Source organism: Vespula pensylvanica, chromosome 4, assembly GCF_014466175.1.
Source record: "Vespula pensylvanica isolate Volc-1 chromosome 4, ASM1446617v1, whole genome shotgun sequence".
Lineage (NCBI taxonomy): Eukaryota > Metazoa > Arthropoda > Insecta > Hymenoptera > Vespidae > Vespula > Vespula pensylvanica.
Window position 1 is genome coordinate 4,919,225 of NC_057688.1, and position 19,967 is coordinate 4,939,191.

General features: G+C 35.6%; 1 protein-coding gene and 2 non-coding genes across 3 annotated transcripts in view; 2 read left to right on the forward strand and 1 right to left on the reverse strand.

The window, feature by feature from the left end:
- The window catches only part of LOC122628573 (mannosyl-oligosaccharide 1,2-alpha-mannosidase IA), a 301,060-nt gene that overhangs the window by 66,827 nt on the left and 214,266 nt on the right, over positions 1-19,967 (forward strand). The gene's annotated exons all lie outside the window — the stretch shown is intronic.
- On the forward strand, positions 13,380-13,597 carry LOC122628999. Its single transcript, XR_006327169.1, has one exon. It is a non-coding gene; the product is annotated as a small nucleolar RNA U3 (small nucleolar RNA).
- On the reverse strand, positions 14,155-14,236 carry Trnas-aga. Its single transcript has one exon. It is a non-coding gene; the product is annotated as a tRNA-Ser (tRNA).

The following is a 19,967-nucleotide window of genomic DNA, read 5'->3' on the forward strand; positions in this document are numbered from 1 at the left end:
TCTTCAAACGTCTTCCCCGCCTGTCGAAATTTTCCTCATCCCTTTTAGCCAATCCCTAAGACGGTTATTTATCTACTTGGAAATTTCTCTCGAAGCAAGTAGAGACATCAATTTTGCTCTCCACGCTACCGACTTGGTGAAGACATCGAAGAGTCGATTTCGCTTCAAAGGATGTTTCTCTCCTTTTTCGTTCTTTTTTTTTTTCTATTACTTTTTCTTTTCCTTCTTCCATTTTATTTCGTTAAGCAAAGCGGAAGAACGTTTTTCACTCAATGAACGTCCTTAGAACGTATACCAACAAATCTTTGCAATACGTTTGAAACATTTTTCTTAGAAATTTTAAATATAACTGCAACGAACGTTTAATATTTGTGATTTGTATAGAACAAAAAAAAAAAACAGAAAAGAAAAAAGAGAAGAAGAGAAGAGAAAGGAGGAAAAAAAAAAAATAATAATAATAATAAAGAATATCAATAAGAGGATGAATGAAAGAAAGTTTTATAAACCTATTTCATAAAAGTATATAGAATATATACATATATCTCGTATAACTCTATACCTGTCAAATTATTCTTATCCGACTTGTTATCGATGATCCTTTTAATCGAATGACGTGATAACCGAACGAAGACGAGGACATAAAAATGAAATCAAGATGATCGATTAATCAGGGATGAAAGGATGGATATCTGTTGGACCGGATTTCGATGGTTATCCTTGACATTTCTTCTTTTACGAGATGGCTCTAGTCCCTCTCCTTACCCGTTCTCACTCCTTTTGCTCAAACTCTCTTCTCCCTATTCCATTCTTCTTCTTTTCCTCTTCTCATGGGAGACAAAGAGTAAAAATGAAGATTAACAGAGGAAGCGGGAAATCTCTTCCATCATTGTCGATGTTACCGAAGAAAGATTGCGGGCCACGTGGTGGTGATGGTAGTGGTGGTTGGTAGTGATGGTGATGGTGGTGGTGGTGGTGGTGGTGGTGATGGTGGTGATGGTGTGCAACGTCACGTTAAAAGGACAACGCACGAGATATCTTCTCGTAACGATCCCAGAGCCACCTGTGATACGTATTACCCTTTCAATGGCCTCACCTCACTTGGCGAAGTAACAATAAAGAATAATGGAAAATGAAGATGATGGGAGATGAGATTACTTTGGGATTTTCTTAACAGGACTTATATAAAGGGCGTATCTCGGTATAATATCTCTGAACACAGGTTCATAGGTAATCTTATGTGTCTTTGATAAATGAGATAGGAAGATGAGATCGATTTTAAAGATTTGCTTAAATCTTCTTCGAGTGATAAATAAATTGTTGTAATGATCTTTATATCTATTATGATATATGTAGTTGGTTCTATCCTATGAAATATTTTTTAATAGAATGATTATCGATGAAAGTGTTATTTAAACGATTTTAAAGTGAATTGATTTTACTTTGATCTTTCTCTTTCTCTCTCTCTCTCTCTCTCTCTCTCTCTCTCCTGTTCTCTTCCTTTTCGTTATCACATCACTATAGTTTTCGGATTTAAAGACTTCATCGAGATAAAGGTATAACATCGAGGATGTCTAACCGAAGTTATCAAGTTTGGAAGTAGTGGATGAGAAAGAGAGAAAGAGAGAGAGAGAGAGAGAGAGAGAAAGAAAGGGGTGGAAATGGAAAATGAAGGATGGAAGAAAGGAAGGAAGGAAGTAAAGAGAAAAGGAGAAAGGAATTTCCTGAAAGTAATTTATTGAAACGCATTAAAGTTTGTTGCTTTTATTGGAAGGCCTCCGGGTCGCCAGGCTGCTGCTGGCTACGTAACGTATTCGCCACCACATCGTAAAGCCCCGTGTTAAAGAAGGTTGTTGATTTATGCGAGTTGGAAAACTTTATTAACTTTCTGTCAAGGTACGTGTTGCTGGGAGGAAAGGTGTAGCGAGTAGTAGAAGGGAAAAGAGAGAAGAAAGTGCATGGTGAAGCTAGAAAGAGAGGAAAGAGAATCCGCGAAGGAAATGTCAGACAAGTTCAAAAACATGCCACGGCATGTTGGCTTGTTAAAATGTCGCTGGAGACTATGCACTTGTAATTGCCGACTTCAATTTTGAATCTTTTCAAGTTTCTATAATGAGACATATATATATATATATGTGTGTGTGTGTGTGTGTGTGTGTGTATGTTTGTGTGTAGGTATAGTGACATATAGAAATATTTTTGTAAGTATAATAACAGCTATAACGACAAGTACGATGACATGTACAGCGATATTGTTTTGTAACGCAAAATAAAAAAAGAAAAAGAAAAAAAAAACAATTCACTTCATCGAATATAAATTGTATAAATTCTATAAATGTCGTCCATTTCGTTTGATTATTTTTTAAAGCCGAAATAGTTTTTTATCGCTCGTTGTTTTTTTTTCTTCTTTTTTTTTTCTTTTTACTTAAAATCCTTATTTCATTTTCTTTCTTTTTCTTCTTCTTCTTCTTCTTCTTCTTCTCATTTAAAGTCCTTTCTCTCTCTCTCTCTCTCTCTCTCTTTTTCTCTCTTTCCATCTCTTTCTGTTCCTCATGTCTTATCCTAAGTCCATTGAGTCATCTCAACAAAATAATACATTTTCTCAGATTAATCCAGAACGGACGCGTCGCGACCATGAAGCTTTTCCTCGATTGTTTCGAATTACGCGCCATTCCAAGCGCGATGTCCCTTCCTATAGCGCGCAACTATAGTATACCATAAACGTAACCGTAATCCTAAAGAACGAAGAAACTTTTTTAACGTGCTGCTGCGTCAGCTTCTAGCTGAATCCAAGGTGAAACCGCTCGAGGATTTCGAAGTTGGATTCGAGACCAGATTTCTCTATATTTCTTCCTTTTAATCTTCTCCTTCCACCTTTCTTGATTAAAGAATCTCACTTTCGACCTTTCGACGACCTTTCGACGATACGTTCTCCGAGAAAAAAAAGAAGAGAAAGAGAAGAGAAGAGAAAGAGAAAGAGATTAGTTTCGAGTCTGTCGATGACACTCGTTCGTCGACACCAAAATAGAAGAATAAAAAAAAAGAATAAATAAAAGAGAAAAAATATATCAGATCGATTGATAATTTTCATGCTGCGAGGTGTGTTAGTTTTAATTTCGAATACGCGATTGTGAATGCATTGACAACGTGTCTGTAACTCTAACTTCTCTCTCTCTCTCTCTCTCTCTCTTTCTCTCTCCGATCCAGTTTCAATTTAATCGTAATCGGATAACCGAGACCATCACGCCGTTCCTGAAACAATAACGAATTTTCGAAACGAAACATCGTGTTGCGAGTGATCAATTTGAAATCCCCTAGTGGATTCGATGTAGCAGTATGTTAAAGTTATAAACTAAAGTTACTTCGTATAGTTCGTTCGTTCTGTTTTTTTTTTTTTATGTTGTTGTTTTTCTTGTTTCTTTTTTCGGTCATCCTTTTTTTTTTTTTTTTTTTTTTTTTTAAATATTTCACTTTACGAGTCCTTTTCGCAACGTTCATCATTGATTGGAATCGTGCGGTTACAGTAAGGTACATTTTAATGTTTTCAAAAAAGCGTAGATATGCATGTACGAATGTACGAATAAAAAATGAAAAAAGAAAAAAGGAAAGAAAGAAAAGAAAAAAAAAATGGAGGGTTTTGGAGAGATAGAAGATGGTACTTATGTATAAGTCGTTGATTCGATGGTACCTCTCACATAGTAGTAGGCTGAGCAAAACTGTAGACTCGAGACTTGGCGAGACGAAAAAGAGAGAAAAAGGATTTATAAGGTATAGGAGTTGGAGCAAATCATTTCAGTCAGTCATCGTACGAGCAGAAGGTGCGGAGCCAATGCAAACACCTTTTGCGAGTACGAGGAAGACAAACATGGAAGAGCTAGAAAGGGAGAGAGATAGATGGATATACAGAGAGACAGAGAGAGGGAGAGAAAGAGAGAGAGAGAGAGAGAGAGAGAGAGAGAGAGAGAGAGAGTTGCTCCAACGAACTTGCTAACTCACTTACTTATGCACGGAGCACTTCCATCACCCTCCTTTCTCCCACTCACTCCATCTCGAAGGTGGTGGATAGCTCTTACAAAGCAAGCGGCAAAGCGGTTGCCTGATGATCCGAAGTCCGTAGAAACAGCTGACCCATGTGATTCTCAAGAGTACGTGTATGTGTGTTTGTGTGTGCGCGGGGGTTCACGCGAGCAAGAAGTACTTCTCTGGTTGGAGATTTCAGAAGCACTTTCGCGGACGAATGTTTATCCTACGTTGAAGTGTCCGACAACGAAAGTCGAAGAAAAACAACGGATTCGCACGATACTTTATCCGTGTGCAGATATATATATATACATATATATATATATATATATATATATATATATATATATTATTTCGTTCTATACGTATTCTTAGCCTATATATATATATACACACAATGAAGCGTGAATGTTCCAAGGATTGGAGAAACGCGAACGTTGCGTTCCTATTTTATGTGATTCAAGAATAAAAGAACAAGAATACCTATGGTAGTAGGTACGTGTTAAAATATGTACAGACTTGTTTTCCCTCTCTCTCTTTCTACTTCTTTTTCTCTTTCTATTATGTAATCTCCCCTCCCCCCCTCACTCTCCCGAACAGAGAGCTTTGTTGTACTCCATGGTAATGTTGCTTTTGTGAATAACGTCGGAAGGTGGTTCATTGTTGAAGGCGTAAGAAAAAGGATAAAAGTTCTGAGTACCTTTAGAAAACTAAAGAGAGACACATTGGTGGGTTCGAAAGGAATAAGAAGGAATAAGGTGTGTGTATGTATACCGTGAGTTAACGCGAGGATAGACGACTAAAGAAGACGGAGAGTCGACTTTTGCCTCGAAGTTGAACTTACCTCTCAGTAGAAAGAAAATTGTAAGGTTTCCTCGATTGAAAGAAAGCATCGTTGGAAATATTTCAGTGGTTTTTTAACTGTTGTAAATAACCACCGTTGGTTACAACCCTAATTATTTTTATCGTATCGAGAACGATGACGATAGTGCGAACAATTTTTCGAACGGATTTAATCAACGTTCGATTGTATTTCGGATAAAACAAATAAGATCGTATTATTAAGATCGTTTTATTTTTCATTATATTTTATTTCTTTCGTTCGTGTGCAAAGTTCATATTGATGATAGTTCATCAATATACAATATGATACGATCCGAGTCAATTAATACAAGAGTTAACCAATTTTTATTTCCCATAGAATAAATTATAAAGCTTTTTCGTTGAGAAAGGACACAAACACACAGACGTACATACGTACATACGAGTTAACGGAACACCTTTGGTACGATCTCCTTATAACCGTGACGTCGTCGTCGGCTGGCGTCGAACGATTAAAATGAAATATTCTCGGAGTTAGGTGGAAAATCGTAGGACGTAAATTCTCCTTTCGGAGAGTTTAAACGGTGATCACCGTTCGGCCAGCTGCACGTTCTAATTACCGTTTGACTCGTCCACCACACTGTTCGGGATGAAAATTTGGATCCCTTAAACCACCCCCACCCATCTTACTCCCATTGAGTTCTACTTGTTCTTATCCGAACTATGATTCTCATTGGCATTATCGAAGCTTTCGTACGTTCTTACGTTACTATGTTCCTACGTTCTTACGTTCGTTCATTCGTTCATATTTCTAAACCGTTAAGTAAAAGATTCGAGTTGAAAGTAAAGAAATTCGTAGAAGAATTCTCAAGAGATTATGTTCAAAGATTGCGAATGGTCGTTGAAGAGAATAGGGGAAAAAAGAAATCCCATGCTTGTTAGAAGCGTCTAACAACGTCTTGGTTAGACGGTTTCCGATGAAATTCCATGAGTTCTCGTTCTAGTAAAGACTCTAAGCGGACGTTTATCGGGATATGCTTGCAGATTTAAAGGAAGGAACCGGATTCTTCAGAGGGGTACCTTCGTCCTCTGTATGTAATGGCGCTCTTAAGAGCGAGTTTATCGTGCGATCCGATGTTTAGACTGCTTAAGTCACTCCTCTCGTTCTCTTTATCTTTCTCTCTTATTCTCTCACTCTCAGTTATTCACTCACTCATTCAGTCAGTCAGTCAGTCACTCACTCACTCACTCACTCACTCACTTACTTACTCACTCTTATTCACCGCTGAACGTATTTATTCATGCACCGTGTGGATACCGGTATGTAAATACAAGTTACGGTTCTCCAACTCGACGAAGAGAGCTCGGCCACCTGAGCCAGTCACGCGTCAATCTATTAACGTTCTTGGTTTAAGAGACGAGGCGCCTCGTCTCTTAAACCACACCTGGATCTTGGAAATTCTTTCTCTCCTTTAATCGTAAATATAATATTATAACGTTCAATCAGTAACGAAGCACCTCATTCGACGTACATACTTTTCAACAAGATATTTCAACTAGTTCGTCGATCGTGAAATAACTCTTTCTTCCTCTCTCTTTTTCTATTTATATGAATGTAGAATCTAACGAATTTTATAACGAATTTTATTTAATTAATTCACCGAAACTATCGAAAGAATTTTTCAAAACCAGATCGAAAATTTTATCCAACCTACGATACCGAAATCGAAAAATAACAGAAACAAATAAGAAAGAAAAATTGGAATAATTTCTTTTTATACCGTCAACGAAACGAAAGTCAGGACTATCCATTGACAATCTTTCCTTTTCATTTTATTTAATTTTCTTTTTCATTTTTGATTATTTTTAACTTTCGACGAGTTCGCCAAGTTGACCTTAGGGATAACATTTTTTCTCCTTTCATTTTCTTCTACTTTCATTCTGAGATGTTCTATCGTTATAGTAAAGTTTAGAGAGGAACAAAAAACAGAAAGAGAGAGAGAGAGAGAGAGAGAGAGAGAGAGAGAGAGAGAGAGAGAGAGAGAGAGAGAGAGAGAGGAAAAGATAACTGCATCGAAAGAAGAAAAAGCAGAAGAAAGAGGACGACGCCTTAACTCTGGCACGCCGTAATGGAGCCACGTTTTCTTCCGAGCGTTGAGAATTATTTACTCATGCTGAGAATGCGGTGGGCCTCGTAAGAGCATGCCCGAGGTCTCACCTAACCGACGACCACGGGGTAATCCGCATCGAGGGATTCAGCGACCGAAAGGAGACCCCTCTGGCGTTTACTTCTCTCTCTCTCTCTTTCTCTCTCTTTCTCTCTTTCTCTCTTTCTCTCTCGAGTACTCCCTTAAACCTTGGTTTCTTCCGCTACGAAGATATCATTACGCAGATAAAACCGCATTGCTGAAAGGCTCTCTGGCTAATCGACTCCTTCGCCAAGAGTCTCTTGTACCTACCTTCCTCGAAAGGCGTGCTTCCTCGAAATCTCTTGTGCGCGCGTAGAATAACCGATTTTGAAGCGATTTCAAAACCCATGCCGATAAGAAAGATAGAGAGAGAGAGAGAGAGAGAGAGAGAGAGAGAGAGAGAAAGTGATGGTGTTGTTAATAAAAATTGATATTAAACATTGGTTTGAGTGGATCGTATTTTTTATTGTAGTAAAAATTTAAGAATGAGAGAGAGAGATGGTTGGTGTTGTTAATAAGAATTAGTATTAAACATTGACTTGAGTGGATCGTATTTTTTATAAATGAAAGAGAGAGAGAGAGAGAGATGGTTGATGTTGTTAACAAGAATTGATATTAAATATTGACTTGAATGGATCGTATTTTTTAGGCTAATAAAAATTAGATGCAGTAAGAATTTGATATTAAAACATTGAATCGTATTGGAAAATAGACTTGTTGATTATCGATCGAATTAATTTCTTCTGTGGATTAAGATAGTGTAGTTAGTATAATGGAGAGAAAAGAAAATTGTATTTACGATAAAATTTTTTTTTTTTTCTTTTTTAATTACGTACAAATTGTATTTAAAATATTCGTACAGGGTTAGTAACCAAGAGAAAATTAAAATTCGCGAGAGAAACTACGTAGGGAAATTTGAACAACGCATAGCTGCCTGGGATTGGAGTAATGGGAACAGCACAAAAAGAGAGAAAAAGAGAGAGAGAGAGAGAGAGAGAAAGAGCAAGGGTAGGATGGATTTATGAGATGTTATTTCTAAAAATACTCGCGATTCACGATCTTCTTACCGGATCTCTAGGTTTCGATCAGAAGAGAGAAAGAACGAACGAACGAACGAACGAACGAACGAACGAAATCCTGGTCGTTGGTATTTTATTGTCAAAGCAAAAAGATCGCTATATTGTTCGACCGAAATCTTGCCGAGAACTGTCAGCGAAACCCGAAGGAAACAGCTTGGACCATAAATCGGTTGAGTCGCATAAATTGCGTTCGAAGGGAGATTTCGTCGTTCGGACCGAACGAACGAAACGTGGATTTTTTCTTGGAGTTTAGCAAAACTCTAGTTACGCGCCTTGGTATCGGCGAGAGAAAGAGTTTGAATCTGAGCTACTTTGCATCCTTCGGAGGAGAGCCTTCGCGGGAGAGCGTTCGGATAATTGGACCGGTCTCTCGATAATGGGCTTTGTCCTTCTTGGCCTGGTGACAAACGTCTTGGACTCTCGGCACGTAAAGAAAAAAAGAGAGACAGAAACAGAGAGAGAGAGAGAGAGAGAGAGAGAGAGAGAGAGAGAGAGAGAGAAAGAGTGAGGTGGACACAAAGGACAAAATGAAAAAAAAAAAAAAACAGAAAAAAAAGGAGACGGAGACTAAGGAGTCTCTTGCAAACATAATGCTATCGAAAGTTGACCATCCGAGTGAGAGCGAACGAACGAACGAACGAAGCAAAATAAAAGAATAAAATGACAAGAGTAGGGTAAGGTAAAGTTACCTTGATGAACGTAGTAGTACCTGTTTTATATATTCTCTCCTAGCTCTTTCTTCGATTGCATCGTGTTACATCCTCGACATCTCGTACCGACCAACTCGATTGGCCGAATTCTCTCAATTTCTCTGATAATCTTATTTTATTCTTTTAATACGCGCTACAGATGCGATCGATGGAAGCTACGCCAACGTTAAAAAAAAAAAACCGCCATCCCCTTTTGTTCGGCTCGCTTCTTCTTGATATTAGATAACGCAAGACTTCGAAACGAATTTCGATGGGAATTTGTTCGATGGTCTCCGTCGAACTTGGACCAACTAAATCTTGAAAATTTCATACTTTTTCCTTTCTTTTCTTTTTCAATCGGCATTCTTAAAAACGATTACCAACTTTTTTATTAATCATATTAATAATGAATCTGTAATATTAATGGATTCATAATATTAACAATGATTTCCAATCAGAGATTGTATGATCAGACATTTCATGATTTCATAATAAAATCGTAAAGGTGTCTACGCGGTATCTATCAAGGGTAGAAAAGAAATTAACCCTTGCTTTTCATGTCCTACCCAAAATGCATTTTCTCTATTTTCTGCTGTTATTTATTGGCTAACATATTCTGTGCGTTTGCAAGTTTGTCGAGAGAGAAGAAAAAAAGGGGGCACGGACCGAGAAAGTTCTCTTCGAAAGGGCGAACCCAGTTGATTTATGGTCTCACATCGTCGGTATTTGAGAAGCGTAATGTAAGCAGTATTTTACAGAAAAGACAATGTTTCCGTTGTATCCTCTTTGGTATTGGGTGGGGTATATATATATATATATATATATATATATATATACCTTCGCGTTCTAAGATCGCTATCTTCTTCAAAGTTATGACGTTTCGTTCCAGGATTATTATTGGTTTTAACCTTAACCCCGTACCTTTCGAATACGTTCGAGGATATAGTACGTGGCATCTAAAAGGTACGTTAATATTTCACTTTCAAGCGAGTATCTTTACCACTTATTCGTCTCATAAATATCGCTGTGATCTTAAAGTTCCGTTCAGGTGGAGTGGGATAATGGGGGAGTAGGTTTAGCTCGTAATTATCAGATACGTATTATGACATTTTTGACGTTCCTCGATATGTTTTCCTTAGAGGAGGTAAAGGTGCTAAAGGTCACGTATCAGATATTGGTATTAACCAATAATAAATGTGTAATTATTTCTGCCTTTTCAGAAACCGTTGAATTCCAATCTTTGGAAATATCGAATACCCACGTTGAGAAAACGTCACGTCGGATGGTAAATAATATTCCATGCGTATATAACGTTGCCCATAAATCACGTTACAACATGCCACAGGGAAATTGAACTTTTGGGATTACTTATACATTTGTGATTATTCCTGTCGATGGTATTGCGAACAAACAAACGAACGAACGAACAAAACGGAAAGACAGAAAGAAAAAAAAAGGGAAAAAGAAAGACGTATTAAGATATTCAGCAGGTTTCATAAATATCACGATATATTTGACAAAATCTAAGTGGAAATCAAAAGGGTGATTTAAGTCTAAGCCAAACGGGACTTAATCAACGAGATTATATCTGGAAGTTTGCTGATTTGGTGTGTATGTTTGCGTATTTAATTAAATCAAGGAAGTTGTCAACTCGTTGGTCGGACAAGTTTGTTAAGTTGAGTTACTTAGATTCTTTCTCTCTCTCTTTCTCTTTTCTCTCTCTCTCTCTCTCTCTCTCTCTCATGTTTGCAAACCATTGTCCGAAAACTTGAGTTTTCGTGAGCGTTTAGTAGACGTCGGTGAAGGTACGTTCGTAAATTTTCTCACGTTAACACCACACATGTGGCAAGACTTAACAACGACTAAGAAAGTTGGTCAAAGAAGAAGTTGTACTAGCAGTAGTAGTAGTGTAGTAATAGTAGTAGTGTAGTAGCTGAGGCTGATCGTGTTACAAAATAGCTCGGTAGAATTATGAGCGTTTACTCTTTTATATTTTCTTCTTCTTCTTTCCTTTGTTCTCTTTTATTCTTCGAAGACCTCTTACACCCTCTAACAGTCTCATCGCTTCAGTTCTTTTTTACAAACAATTCTTTCTATACTCTCAAGTCGTTTCGATAATTTTGAGAAACCGAGATAAAGGAGGCAAGAGAACAAGAGGAAGGAAAAATATTGACGAGTAACGTAATTTCGATGAAAGAAAGAAGAGAACCTAGGCAGACACAATCTCTCGATAGGCTTGTGCTCGTCGGCAGGTAGGTACCGCAATTACGGTAATGTTATGCGCGCTAATTGGAGGATTTTGTGCAGAGCCGATAAAAACGAGATTACTCCATGGCCAAGTCGATTTTAATATATCGGATATCCAAGAAATTGGCTATTGACGTACCCTCTCTCTATCTCTCTCTCTCTCCTTCTCTCTCGCTCTCTCTTTTTTATCTCGAGTCTCACGTTTCCGTCATTATCTACAGGCAAAAGCCCGGGAATTATTGGCGATATAATTTCGGCCACACCGATTAGCTCCCATGGATGTGAATTTTAATCAACGTCGCGCGATCGAATCAGACTCGATCGTTTAATATTACGCTTTTTCCGTGGACTTAACGGCTCTGTAACACCCATTCGACCTCGTCGTTTTATCATCAACGAGTAATTTAATATTGTATATTGATCGTGAACAAACAGTATATTGCCTTTTGATTTTTCCCAACTATGGGAGAGAGTTAGGATTAAAAGAAGATAGGACTCGTACATGATATATTAAATATATATATATATATATATATATAATATTCATTTTTTTTTATTATATATAATTTTCATTTCCTTTTTTTTTCTATTTTATTATTATACTATTTTTATTTCTTTCTTCTTTTTTCTTCTTCTCCTTTTTATAATTTCAATAATTTTTTATATTCTTCTTTATAATTCTTCAAAAAGCTGTTAGTATAGATCGCAAATATTAGAATTGTTAAGTAGTACTTGTCTAGTTTATGTATACTGAAATATGTACTACGATAAAGAATGGAAAAGTGAGAAAGAGAAAGAGAAAGAGAGAGAGAGAGAGAGAAAACGCAAACGATTCTTGGCGAGGACGTGCGAGCAGAAACCAACCACCGTAAGCACAATGCGCGTTTAGGTGTGGGCGTAAGTAATGTATGCTCACATTGTTTACCGTCACCTTGGCGTGTCGCCCTGAGGTATGGTACACGACAAACAGGAATACGCATGTGTGGACGGTATTCTGTATGTACGTACATATATATATATATGTGTATGTATGTATGTATATATGTATGTACGTGTGTCTTTCCGGATTTTATGTGTAGGTACATATGTATGTACATGTACGCTGACGAAGAAGTAGAATGAAAGTCTCGTTTCTTTGAACCGAGAAAAAAATAAATTTACTTTCGATGTTTCCTTTTATCTTTATCTTTATATTCTTATTCTTTTTTTTTTTTTTTATTCATTCGTTTAAATATTCATCTTTTTCTTTTTCTTTTTTTTTTCTTTTTTTTTTTTTTTGGTAATAAACGATAGATTATTTATTTTTCTCTGCTTTGACTTGGAGATCAATAAATTAGAGATTAATTAAATCGAAATTTAATTTGTCGAACAGCAGGATAATTGTTTACGGTGCCACGAATAAAATCCAATAGAAGTTATAGTAATGCTATATAATTTAATAATATATAGTATAATGATAATAATATTCCTGTATTAGCATATATGCGTGTGTACAATTAAGTTGGCGAGATAAGAGAATTGCATGCATGTACGGCGAATATCGTCTCTAATGACGTAAACGTGCTGGGATTTCAGCATTATTATTAATTCGTAAGTGATATTATACCTGGTGGTTCTAAAGTAAAATGATTTTATCAATTTAGGTGTTAATTGTGTCATGGTAATATTAACTATCACCTTCCTGGTCCCAGACATTAGTAAATTGTAATTTCGTACCGCAGCAGGTCTATGGTATGGTATGCTATGCTATGCTATGCTATGCTATGCTATGGTTTGCCTCTGACAGAGGGAGGATCGAAATTATAATTTAATCGTCAATTTTATGTTGCACTTACGAATAATTACGTATTACCCGAATACGTAATTATGCTGAGCACACATCATATCCAGCCACGATTGCAATCAAACGCATAATTTCATTGCTAGTATGGTTTGTGAACAGCAATTCAAATTTATCGTCATATTTTCCTTCATCGTTCCTTCATTTTCCATTTTATTTATTTATTTATTTATTTATTTATTTATTTATTTAGTTATTTATTTATTCATTCATTCATTCATTTAAATCTTTGAACGAATTATATAATATAACGTTTATTAGCCTATCCTATAAAATTAGAATCTTCGTGTTAGTCATCCTGTTCAATTATATATTGAACAAAAGTTCAAAGTACCCTGCTATTATATAAATAGCATAATCTCTTGATATTGGATTTCTCTAGGAATAGAATTAGTAACATCTTTTGCCAACAGATGGCCGAACTAAATATATCGATTCTCGAGTACGAAACGTACTTACGAATGATAGATCTATCCGACGAATTGGAAAATTTCTTAAGATCATACTTCACAGGATCATTTCTGTAGTATATCTTCGGATCTGCTCTGCGAAATGCTGAGTTGATGCAGCCACGATGAGGAGACATAGTTCTCTTCCTTGAGCGTGAGGCCGACTTTACAATCTGCTTGATAATCGGATTGTTTGGTCATCGATGATCGTTCACCCCCTTTACTCAGTAAGGGGGGCCATGGGAAGTAGAGCTTTCTGAGTGGTCTTTTTTTCTAATATAAATTACAAACAAAAATTTTATTAGCACCGAGAAACAAGAAGAGAGAGAGGAGTAATTAAACTGCTAGAAAAAAGTACTCCAAAAATTTCTTAATCTTTGTTTAGTTTAAAATCGAGAAAATAGGATACTACAAGTTTAGAGTTTTTGCCATTATGATGAAACAGTATACGTATACAATTGTTTTTAATTAAAATATCAATTATGATCGCTTATATAATATTTCGTGAATGAAAAGAAATAATAGATCATCATTTTTTATTATTTGCAATGTGTGCATAGTTAATTATATAAATATATTAAATTTTGTGTATTTAATATATTTTTTTTTTTTAACTAGGTAGCTCTGTTTATTTATTGGTTGTCTAAAGTTATATTTTGCAAATAAAAAAAAAGTATAAGGGAATAGACTACTTCGTTATTATATTTATTTTATATCGTACATATTATATATATATTTTTTTTAATCAAAGAACAGTTTTATCGTTCTAAATAGAAGATATATATTTTATAAAGAAGGAAAAAAAATAAACCACTTTTTTTTCGCAGTCGGTAGGACTCGAACCTACGCTCCCAGAGGGAATCTGATTTCTAGTCAGACGCCTTAACCACTCGGCCACGACTGCTGTTCGTAATCTTTTGTTATGAATTTTGCATCCTCTAATATACAAGATAATTTCATTATAAACTATTAATAAATTTTATATGTATTAAAAGAAAAATTATCAAATTATATATTTATATCTTATAATATTTTTTAACATTTCATCTGTTACAATAATATCATTTTTATATTCAGAAATTAATAATATAGTTTTTAAGATTACATCTTTATTCGCTACTTAATACCATGTAAGAAAGAGAGAGAGAGAGAGAGAGAGGAAAAATTTTGAACAACAATATAAAAATAGACCGTTTCGATATTATCGACAATAGTGCGGTTGCAGCAATAATATCATCGAATCTTTTCTCGAGTGGCTCGTTTCAAAGGAGGTCTTTCTCTCTCTATCGTTTCGAAGTATAAGCGAAAAGAAAAATGGGGTGTGTTGACACAGCAATAACCGGACGACGACGTGCAATCTAAATTTCGAGATCTGCGCTATATTGACCCTTGACCTTTAAGAGGAAAATGGGGTTATCGACGATAGCAATCGTGATTTATTGAAAAATATATTACAGAGAAAGAAAGAGAGAGAGAGAGAGAGAGAGAGAGAGAGAGAGAGAGAACGAAGTACTTCAAAATTTACAATATTATCCTAATTGTTCTATCTGTTTTTCTTCTCTCATATTTCAGTCTTTATTTTAAGTCTATTAATAAATAAAATTAATAAATGATATCGCCTGATCGTTTATCATACGATACTGTAATACTGCATATCTCGTTAATGACATAATAAATATTAATCGATAATAAAGATTATAGATATACGTATGTATGTACGTTCGTACAATTCATCAATCCACATACGAGAATGGTGATACTCATTATTGGAATTATTAACGACTCATTAGCGTTTATACCACAATATATCGTTGTTGTTATTGTTTTTATCATCATTATTATTATTATTACTATTATTATTATTATTATTATTATTATTATTATTATTATTATTATTATTATTATTATTATTATTATTATTATTATTATTATTAGTATTATTATTATCATTATTATCATCATCATCATTATTATTATTATTATTATTCGCATCGACAAACTATTAAAATTCGAAGAATGCAAATCTTCAAATCGTATATTCGATATTATCGTAATTTCGAAACTCTAATGAGCGAAATGCTGCATTACTACTTTATAATGCTATTCCGATACTCTAAAAGTAAGAATTATTGAATTTGTATATTTTATCTATCGGATTTTCAGTTTTTCCGTTGAATGCAAAGTTCATAGACTTGTTAATATTCCTCCTTTAGTTGCTTAACAAATAGAACAGTTCGATAGTATAGCCTGGAAGCTATATCGGCTCATTAAAAATTATTACCATAGCTTCATTTGACGTTCCAGTGGTAGAAAATCGTAGGAGTGAAGAGGAGATGAGGGGTGGTCGATGGATTCATGGATGCGAAAAAAAGAATAATAAAAAAAATGATACACGTATATACCTTGGAGAAAAATTAAGTCCCACGAGAGAGTAAAAAAGCTTTCGTCTATTTGTCTTTGACATTACATTCAGAAGGTACAATCCAATGGAATCATAAAACTCGATATACGGTGCTTATTAATTCCTAAAGAAGGTAAATATTAAACGAGCCTGATTTCAATCCTAAACGGGATAAGGGATGATAAAGGGAGAAAGCTATCATATTGATCCGTTTTAATTAATAAATTTTTCATTTTGAGAGAGGAGAAAGCTAATGGTTATTATTTATTTAAAGAAGGATAATCTCTTAAAAATATCAATAGTATTTGCATCAACGTTTACGTATTCTCATTGATAAAAGGACCGTGGATAATCACGAAAATTCGTTTCCATAATGATCAGCTGCAACGATCAGCGAGAGAGAGAGAGAGAGAGAGAGAGAGAGAGAGAGAGAGAGAGAGAGAGAGAGAGAGAGAGAGAGAGAGAGAGAGAGAGAGATAGTAATGGTGTTTGCATGTGTATGTTTATATGTGTATTGCTTGTCGATAACTTTTAGTCAAACTAACTTCGTAATATCCTTTTCTAGTCTAGCGAAGTTAATGGGAGTACGAGCATTATTTTCACGGTAAACGTTTCATCGTTAACTTCGTACCGGTCGAGGGCAAAAGCTATATTTAACAACAAACAGCTAGCTAACGTGTACGCGTATATACGTACGTACGTAGGTATGTTTGTACATGTAAAGGGGGGGACATTGAGGTCAACGAGGTAGTGAGTCTCGTCAGGGGTTGACAGGTTCACATCGACAGACTTGCCTATATTCGCTTCGTATACCTTGTCACATAAGGTTCTACGATTTACAATAGTTGTTAATATGCAGTCAACAATATGAGTTGTATTCACGTTGACATCCTGTCACGGCAGTTTCTAGTCGACTCTTTTCAAATCGCAAAATAGAAGTTTGGCTGTGCGTAATGACATTTTTTCTTCTTCTTTTTTATTCATTTCTTTTTTTCTCTTTTGCTTTTTCTTTCTTCTTTCTTTTTTTTTCTCTTTTTTTCTTTCTTTTGCTTTTTACTCAAAATTCCTCGTTCGGTCGATACCCCGATTACTTCAAAATACGAATCGAAATGATTAAATAAAGATAAGTCATTATAACGATAATAACATTAATGAGCGGTTATATTTGGAAATATTTATGGATTTAGGTCGGATCTATTTCGCTTTTTTATTTTCCGTTTTCTTTTTTTTTTTTTCTTTTTTTTTCACTGCAAAAAGAAAATTAATATGTAATGTGTATTGGAATCATTCGACGTTATTCGAAAAATCGTAATGAATTTATACGTGACATATATTTCTTTAATCGGATACGAAGATTTAAGGAATATCTATTTACAGAAATTCTAACGATTGTAAAAACAATCACGAAATATACATTTCTCGTGCGTTAGATAATTTTTGCTTTTGAGAAAGATAAAGATAACGTTGAAAATTTCCTTCGGTGTCATCGCGAACCGGTGAGGGTGAGTGGAAGAAGAGGGTGATACAACATCTTATATTATCTACATCCCGTTCGTAATATTTCCTAGGAAAATGATGTCAAACTTATATGATAAATTTGATCCGTTTATATATCTATATTGGATTCTAACTCCTGCGACGGGACAATATGGCGATATTTTCATGAGGACAATACGTAAACGAGGCCAGGACGCGTTTCGAAGGACATTCAGTTAAGGAGAATGGTGCAATCGCAGAGGATCTTACGGATAATGCAAGGAGGGTACAATGCCGTTGTCATCCACATTCCTCGTTTGTCAAGAACACGTAGAGACGAGATTAAGAGAATCTTTAACCCCCCACTTCCACCCTTTATCCCCTCACCACCTCGCCATCTCGCCATCTCGCTACCTCACCCCCTCCCTTATATATCCTTCAACCCTGTACCCTCTATCTATCTATCTATCCCACCCACTATACCCTTCCTTACCCTTTTCTTACCTTCTTCCAATGTTTTCCTCGGTCTGACTCTGTTTTTCTTCGTTTCACTGTTCTCCTTTCTCTCTGTCTCTTTCTTATTCTCTTTCTTCTTCCCTTTCGCGATCTGTCCGACTCCCTTCTTCGTTCGCTTCTATGCCATAGATACAAGCACGACGGTTACAAACGACAACGGCGTTCCAAGGGTTTACAATGGATTTAAGTCACGTTCGTTCCACTTAATCCGGGAACATTCTTTCCGGACTTCCACCTACACGCCTTCGTTGACGGTGCCCAAAATACACTCTTAAATTTTACAATTCCTCACCGACAACAGTGATATTTTTTTTTATTATATTATTGCTATTATGTTGTTGTTGTTGTTGTTTTTTTGCTACTGCTGCTGTTGTTACTTTCATGTAATCATTATTCATTCGTTCGTTCGATCCAATCGCAATCTTACGTCAGATTTATTCATCGAAGAGACCTAGTCATCTTAGCTACGTGAAAAAATTCATATTCTTATTTTAAATCTGCAAATTTTTATTTGTCACGTTCGGTCTCTTTTTGTTTTCGATAACATCGGCCATAATTATTATTTTTATCTGATTCAATCTAATTGGAATATTACGTTTAAATTTATCATAAAAGATCTAGTGATATTTCTTAGGTGAACAAATTTCATTAGATTTAATTCTTAATTGATTAGATTAAATTCTTAATTTGTCAGATTTATTACTTCTTTTAGTTTGATTTCATCTACCATCGAACTCGGATCACATCGAGGATTCGATATTAATCGATATTATCGAATAAGGGTCGATATTTGAAAAAAAAAAAATTCAAATTCAAATCCAAGTTACAAATATCCAATTAACATATTTATTTGTTTCCTCTGTTTCAGGTACGTAATGATTATTGAATTCAATGTTCCTTTGTCGTCTACTTGATGGTCTACTATCTACTATCTATTGTGGTAACTTCTCGAAAACGATGAGATCCTATACGTGTTCCAGGACAAACCGAGTAAATGTCCTCAAGGTAACGCTCGAGTAGTAATTGTCCATAATTAAGTACTATTACGTTGTTGCCTGAGATTTGACAATAAATCGATATCAACCATCGTTTGCTTTACCAAGATATATGTTACGATATGATTTGAGATACGGAAAATGTTTGATAGATTTTTTAAATATATTCAAAGGTTTTTCAACACACACACACACACACACACACACACACACACACACAATAGATATATACGTATGGCAATAGAAAGTAAATCATAAAAAGAGTACATAAGTTCTTGATGTTTCTATTGTGTCTGTGCGTAAAAGGATAATTATTATCGCTGTGGTTTCGTTATAAAGTCAAAGGGAAACGTATACGGTTGTGCTTTGCTCGTAAAGGAGAGAAACGAACTCCCAGCAGGACTATAAATTCGAGACTCGCACGAACGTAGGAATCAAAGGAAAAGCGGTACAGAGTGTACAGAGAGAGAGTGAATGAGAGAGAGAGAGAGAGAGAGAGAGAGAGAGAGAGAGAGAGAGAGAGAGAGAGAGAGAGAAATGGAGAAAGACTTTTCTTCATGATCCAGACTGTATTTTCTAATAAAACGTACCAAGCTCGCCACAAAACTGTGCTACTTCGACGAAGAGCACTGAGATTTTTTCTCCTCAACTTCGGCCGAGTTTTATTTTGCGTTTTCTCCCAAGATTCGTCGGCTGAAGTTTCGAGAGCTTGGCTAAGGGAAATGGGAGAGTAAGAGAGAAAAAGAGAAAGAGAGAGAGAAAGGGGGGGGGGAGATAAGGCCAGACGTCGTAAGTACCATGAGAGAAGAAATATATGATTGGTAGCTAGTTGATGGTGGTAGTTGTGGTGATGGTAGTGGTACTATTGCTGCTACTGCTGATGCTGCTTCTGCTACTGGTACTGTTGGTTCTTCTGCTGTTGCTACTATTGCTGGATGGAATGATGGAAATGAAGAGAAGTTTGCTGCTCGACTGAAACGAGAGCCACGAAAGTTTATTTGAAAGTCGGCCGCTGGAGACTCCGCCATTATTGCACTTTTAATGAACCCTCAAATATTTTCATTTCGGTTGATTACGTTGGCAACGGATGATTTTGACGTTATGTTAATTTAATTAGGGTTTAAAAGGACTAGTCTAACTGTTCTTTAATTACTTATAATTCGTGTTTTCATTTAAGGTCGATGTTTTTGTACTCTGATTTTTATGAAATAGTTTTTAATCGTTTTGTTTTGTTACGATAATGATTT